Raw genomic sequence first — 7,879 nt, forward strand, 5'->3', positions numbered from 1 at the left:
GAAATTTTAAATACCCAATTCACCCCTCCCCCCTCTTGGGAACACACCAAAGCTATCAATTAATAATCATTCAATAGTATCAACTTCAGATTTCATTATCACTATATTTCATATTTCATCATATAAGTGTATTGATTATTTTATTTTTGTGAGAGTAAGCCTATAGGTCTTCCCCAATGATTTAATTCATAAACTCATTTGTGGGGAAACCTTCTTAAGCTTGTGAGTCTTTGCATTCTCATTGCAAGAGTTAAAAGCTTGTACTGTGTTGCGAAGAAAAATATTTTTGACAAGCTTGCTTTTACAAATATCTCCTATACTTAATATTTTCAAATAACCCTTTTTTTTTTTTTTTTTTTTTTTTGAGATATATGATCATTCTATTGGAAATCTTTGAATCCCTATTTCTGATTGAGATATAAGTTGTTTCAAAGATCGATTGATAATACACTCTTGCACTTGATTGCTTAGTGAGTTATTACACACGTATTTGCACTAAGCTTATAGTTCTTATATTGTTGATGTGCATTAGTTATTGCTTGTGCATATTGGTATATATTTTCTTGCATAGAAGCATTTTAATTGTACGCTAAATTTGAGACGATTAATTGTATTCCATGCTTGGGCCTGAAGAGGGAGACTTGCCCTGGTAAAAGTCTCAGATTAGCTTCGACCCGGTTAGGAAAGTTAGGTGCACAATTTTGGTAAGGTGTAGCTGTAGGTTGAGGTCAGCCCCGTTAATTGACTTGGTTGTAAATGGTGCCACTCCACCCTTTAAGTGAGCTGTAGTGGAAACCCTCTTGCTTGTGAGCTCCAAGCGAGGATGTATGCAGTATTGGCTGAACCCTGATAACATATCGTGTGTGCACTTTACATTTTCATGATTTATTTACTACACGTGTACATTATATTATGAATATTGTGCATGATTTTATTTTCGCATCTTACATTTATCTGCGCATTTGGGTTTATGTGTATATAAACTGACCCTAGGTTGAGTATTACTACTACTGATTTAGATAGACCTAGGAATAAATTTTAAATATCCAATTCACCCCCTCTTGGGAATACACCAATTCCAACAATACCAAAAACAACAAACTTAAATATGATATAAAACATAAACAAACTAAATACATATATAAATAAATAACAAAAAGACTAATAGAGCACTGAAATACATAGCATAACAAGACCATCAAGCATTAGCAGCAACCACATCATCATCATCACCAACACTATCATCATTTCCTTTAGCTTTCTCTTCCTCGGATTCCTCATCTAATGCAACATCATGTTCCAAATGGCTAAGTCTTTGATCAATAGAGCAAATATGAGATTGAAAGGAAGAATGACTTTCTTGAAGAGATTGAAATCCTAAGTGTACGTCACTACTAAAAGTGGTGAACTGATGATGGAATGGCATGAACCACGAAGGAGCATCAGGCCATGGTTCAGGCTACAGTTCAAGAGGTGGAGCTTGCTTAGGAGCTGGCCTAGGTGGTCTTCTTCCACTTAGAAATCAACCCTGGTCAATCTTCTCATATCCCATATATTTTAGAGTTGTAGAATTGAACAAATCGTATCGAGTTCTTTTGATGAACAACTCATTCATACTAATAATACTAAGATGAGAGAAAAACGTATTGAGAATACCTCCATAAGGAAGAGTAACACGACGAGCTTCCAACCTTGTCCACATCCATTTTAAAAGAAAATTGGACAAGTCAAGCTTCTTTCCTTTCAAAAGAGACCACATAATGAAGCAATCTACATATAACATGCAATCATGTGATCTAACCTAAGGTGTGATGTTGTTGGTTATGATTTTCTGAAGAATCTAAGCTTGAAGATTCGTCTGAGTGTACTTGGGAGGAGTTTTGAATTTGTTGGAAGTGGTGTATTCCCAAGAGGGGAGGGGTGAATTGGAATTTTAAACTTCTTCCTAGGTTTAACTATATATAAGCAGTATTTGGCAACCTAGGGTCTTTCTAAGCATATACCAATTGCACAGATAAAAGTACTATGCAAAAATTAAATCATGCGCAACATTCACAATTTATCGAATATAACACACATGTGCAGAAATATAAAGTGCTGGAAATTAACAGTAGACACACATTATGTTATCAAGGTTCAACCAATATTGCCTACGTCCCCCCCTCAAGCTCACAAGCAAGAGGATTCCACTAGTTCCTCACTTCATGGGTGGAGTGACACCGTTATAACACCTTAATATGATGGTGCACCTAGTTCTCTTAACCGGGTCTAAACCAATCCGGGACTTTTCACAGGGCAAGTCACCCTTTTCCGACCATACGTTGGGAATACAACAGATATTCAAATAAAATATTTTGTACAACAAAATATGCTTCCAATATAATAAGATGTGCACAACACTACAGTTCAAAATACACTCACATATGATATGAAAATAAGCTCGTTGTGAGAATGGTAATTTTTCTCAAAATAACTTTTCGAAATCTTTGAGTAAAACGTATGCAGTGAATATTTCAAAGATTCAACTCCAAAGGTTTCTTCCCAAAGTATTTTCAAAAACTTGTTCAAACGAAGCTAGGGTTTTTTGCTTTCCAATGATCTTGCAAAATGATGTACATCAATGTGAGCACAAATACAAGAAGACTTTCCCAACACAAAATATATGTGCTTAAGTCTTTCAAAGTGACAAATATAAAATTTTCTCCCAATAATATTTATCAATGAAAATATATGGAGAAAACTTAGGATTTACTCTCAAGATAATGATTTTTAAAAAGAATGATATATTAGAGTGTAAGTAATATGATTTGTAAAAAAATAAAATGCCCAAGACGAGGAATACTCTTGTGAAAATGATTTTTCGAATAAATAACAATGAGATGATGAAAAACAAGCTTAAGAAGATGAAAATATGATATGAAAATTTGAGAGGATTTTCTAGCTAATCGTCTTCCTAATTTTGAGTTATAAGGGGGTATATATAGACATTGGGAAATTTATGACCATTGGGGACACGCTGGGTAATTTTGAAAATGATTAAACATGCTTAACAAAAATTAACCCTCTTTAACTGCGGTAAAAATTTAGATGACCCGAAAGGTTTGGTCTACCATTTTTAAGATTCGGTCGACCAAATTACCTAATTTGGTCAACCAGGGTGTTTTTGAACAGAGGTGTTGGTCAACCAGACTTGAGGCAATTTTTGAACCTCTGAGGTTCGGTCGACCAGGTCAAGTTTGGTTGACAAGATTCACACGTTTGGTCAACCAGGTCCTTTTATAATTAGGAGTTTGGGTCAACCATGGCATTAGGAAATCCCCACATGCCAATTCAGTCAACAAAGGCGTTAATGTTCATTTTAAGATTGGTCGACCAGATGGTCAAACCTTTGACGCTGGGGAGGTTCGGTCAAACGAAGGTCTATGTGCATTCAGGTTTAGTTGACTGAACACACTGAACTTGTGCATTCAAGTCCAAATTTTCATTTAAAGTCACCCATTCTCATATAATTCGTATTTCTAAGTTATAGGGGACTTTTCATAGGATAATTTGGGACCTAAAGATAGTCTATGGCCTTTAAGCTAACCCTAAAAATTTAGCATTGGTCAACCATCCCTAAGGTCTTGTGGTTCCCTGTGGTCTATCTACAATCATCGTTGAACTTTTATCCATATCATGCATGCAATGTGTTATTACAAATCAAATTTAAAACATAAATGCATTTATAATAAAAAATTTCTTCTTTCTTTCTTTTGCTCTTCATATTCCCACAGATTATGCCAGGATTATGTGCTCGTTCAAGGTCTTCTGGCTTCCACTATCCTTTCCCTTACATGTCCACTAACATATTAAGCTTGCTCAAACACTTAATACACACATAAGAAACTTGCAGTTCTCATTATCAAAATATGGGAATGGACTCAAAAAGTCAAGACAATTGTTTGGGTGCTTCTACCATAATCAAAGGTAAGAATTCCTCTTGTGTTAATCCTTCATCCATAATCCAAGTATGGGAAAATGTAGGACACTCAAAGCCACCTCGATCAATATGAAGAACAGGGGCCAAGGTTTGAGGAGTTAAGGAAATTTTACGGCCTCTAACTTCAGTGGAAAGAACCAATTGATTTTGATTCATGTTGGCATAGAAAATATTAACAAGATTAGGTTATAGACCCTTTGCTTGATAGACTACTAAATTTTTCCAACCAATTTCCCTGAACATCGATAAAATATTCAAAAATCATGTGTGAAGAAAGCCTGCCAATTATCTTACCAAGTATAGGATCAGCTGCACAAAGATGAAGATGATACCTTTCTTGATTAACCAAGCTTTGTGAGAGTGCCTAGAGTGTCTATACTCAAACGTATGAAGGAAGGATTTGGGTTTAGGATCAAGGGGAATGGAAAAGAAATGTTTCGGGTGGATGAAGGAGCAGAGTCCAGTTGACTAGAATGAAGGAACTTAGGGCTTTTGCGCTAAAAATATATAAACCCCGATAATCCAATCGACTAGGTCTCTTGAAACTGAAAAATGAAATTCAGCAACCCAGAGGCTTGTCAGGCGACTGGGAATTCTGACTTAGTGGCCTGACTCCCCAAAATTTTCAATTTTTCCTCTTTTCTCTTCTTGTATTCCTTCTAAACCACTTCCCTACTATGTAATAGACCAAGTGTTAGTTTTACCATGATCCCAAGAGGGGGGTGAATTGGTATTTTTAAATTTAATCCCTAGGTGAACGTTCTAACACCAGTGTGTTCACAACCTTAAGGACAATCTAGTGCAAGTAAAATAAATATACCAAAATTTAAATAAAGCAATTTAATCAATACCACATGCACCATAAAGCAATAAAGTAAAAGTGACACATAGAGATGTTATCGAGGTTCGGCCAATTGCCTATGTCCCTGCCTTGGCTAACAAGCACAAGGATTACCACTATAACTTGCTTTCTTAAATGGGTGGAGTGGCACCTATACAAACCAGGTCAATTAGCACAGGGCTGACCTCAACCTTTACACCAATCCTTACTGGCCTGGATTACTGCTGCCTCAGACCATGCCTGGAAACACTCAAATTTTACAATCAAATGGTACAATAGAAAAGTACTTTCACATAAAGCATATTTGTACCCAAATGTGTTCAATCACATACACAACAAATTATTTAATATGTAAGCTCAGTGTGGTCCAATAGTTCCACTCTCAAATGTATTTTCTATCAGTGTAGTGAGTGCATGAGAGTATCAATAAGCAAACAATCTTTGTATCTCAAGATTTTCAATCAATAGATTCACACAAAGATGCCAAGCACTTTTCAAATATGCCAATCAGCAAAATATCTCAATCATGAATATAGCGCATATGTTTGGTTTGTAGAAGAATGAATATTGCACAAAGATTAATATCACCAACACAAATATCTTTTCACAAATAAATCAATGTAAATCCCACAAGATATTTGAGTAAGTTTGAAAACGATTTTGTAACCCAAAAACAAATACAAGCTTCCTAAGATATTGCAATTCGAGTGCAACACTCAGAAGCTTAGACAAGTCTTCTTAGGATAGTCTTATGAGCAAAGCCCCCTAAGAACACTTAGGTTTAGCTCTCAATGAAAAATCAATTCAATCACAAGCAATGAGAGAGCAAACCTAATTACAAAAACACTCAAGACACTTACAGAGGATTTAGGAGCTAGAGAAGGTAAGTTTGAGTGATTTTGAGAAAGAGTACGAGTAGTAGAAAGTATTTTGATTGAGAGAAAATTTTGGATTTTGTTTTGCTAATCAAGTTACAAATTTTCCCAAATGAAGGTATATTTATAGACACCCCATGAAATATAACAGTTAGGGACATAGCCAAGAATATTAGAAAAGATTAATGATGTTTTAAATATTTTAACCCTGATAAAAATAAGTTAACCTCGGTAAAAATGCAGGGCAACCCGAGAGACCCGATCGATCAGAACCATTTTAGTCGACCAAAGTTCTTAAGGCTCAGTCGATCGGGCCAAAAATAACCTTCAGGTTCGGTTGATTGGACTAGTATGTCTAAAGGGCAATTTTCCATTTTGTGAGGTTTGGTCGACCGGGAAGATTTAAACTAGATGGTTCGGTCAACCAGACCGTTGAGACTTCTCCTGAGGACCCTCGGTCAACCAGAGCGTTGGTGTACATTTTTGTCTTGGTCAATCAAGAAGTCAAAATGTTGACTTCACAAGGGTTCAATCAACCAGGGCCATTTGAACTACAAGAGTTCGATCGACCAGGCTGTGGTCAGCCAGGAGTAATTAATAGATTTATTAAATTTAAACTTGGGATAATTTTCAATTAATTAATGGCTCGACTCTCTAGGTCCCCAGCGGAGTCGCCAAGCTGTCGCGACATCCCGGGAGCTCGTGTGCCCCAGGTGGCGAAATTAAAATCAATTTTCAATTTTCAATTAAAAAGATGAAAGTGTCGGAGTCGCCACTAACCTTTAGTGCGGTTAGAACACATGATTACTACCCCGTTAGGGGTAGAATCGGTCTACATTACCAGAATTGGGGTCGGGAGTTCGGTTACGCAAGGGGAAGGTACGAGCACCCCCTACGCGCCCGTTCTTACGAACGGTACCTAATTAATTTGAAATTATCCCTAAGTTAATCTAATAATTCTTTAAATTACTCCTTTTTATAAATTTATAAATACATGTAAAAAATAAATAAATAAATAAATATATACATATATATATTCCCTCAGAACTTAGGGTACGTGGTGCCCAAAGGCTCATACCCCCGCAATAAAATCATAGGGATTTAAAAATCAAGAAAATATTTTATCAAAATATATACCATAGTACGTATAAGATTGAATAAAGAAAATACTAAAAATAGTGATAATATTATTAATAATGATAAGAATGATAACGTTAATAAATAATACTAATACTAATAACAATACTAATATTAATAGTAGTCATAGATATGATAATAATAATAATAATAATAAATGACAATAATGGTAACAATAATAATATTAATAGTAACAATACTAAATATCATTAACTAACAATATACATATTTAAATAATATGATATTTATCCTAATATTAACACGCGGTCAAAGATATGCACAAGACATACATATGCTAACAATTAATTAAGGAAAACAAATCGAATTTAAAATATGTAAACTACTAAAACGGGCAAGAAAATAATTGAATTTATGGAAACAAGTTAAATCTAAAATTAATAATTACCTATTTAATATGGCAACCAAAATTAGCACGCAACCTTAACTATACAAATATTAAATACAAAGAGAGTACAATAATGACCAAAAACCCTAAGTACGTAATTTATATGGAAGCAATTTCAACCCTAAAAGTACATCAAGATACAATAAATCAAAATACGAGAATACAATATTAAGAATATATAGTAGTAAGGCAGCAATTTTAAATGTACCCTAATATACAATAATAACATAATCTCAAAATACTAAGGTTACCAAGATAAATGATATTGTGTACATTAAAATACTACAAATATGATAGTAATAAATATATAATATGTAATATCCATTATAATATTGAACATACCTTAAAACTAACATGCTAAATACACTAAAATACTAAACACAATATTACTACATATATCAACATGCCAACCGTAACCAAAATATAAAATACGCAAATCAACTATATAAACCTAAACATAAAAATGAAACAATCTACATAATAAACCCAATAATAGCATATAACAATAATAAAACAATCCACATAATAATAATACCAACCATATGCAAACAATAGAATATTAATACTAATAAAATCAATATAATAATTAATATAATAATAACATCCAAACTATGCCGTAATTTTACTAATAGTAATATACA

Source organism: Malania oleifera, chromosome 6 (genome assembly GCF_029873635.1).
Source record: "Malania oleifera isolate guangnan ecotype guangnan chromosome 6, ASM2987363v1, whole genome shotgun sequence".
Classification (NCBI taxonomy): domain Eukaryota; kingdom Viridiplantae; phylum Streptophyta; class Magnoliopsida; order Santalales; family Ximeniaceae; genus Malania; species Malania oleifera.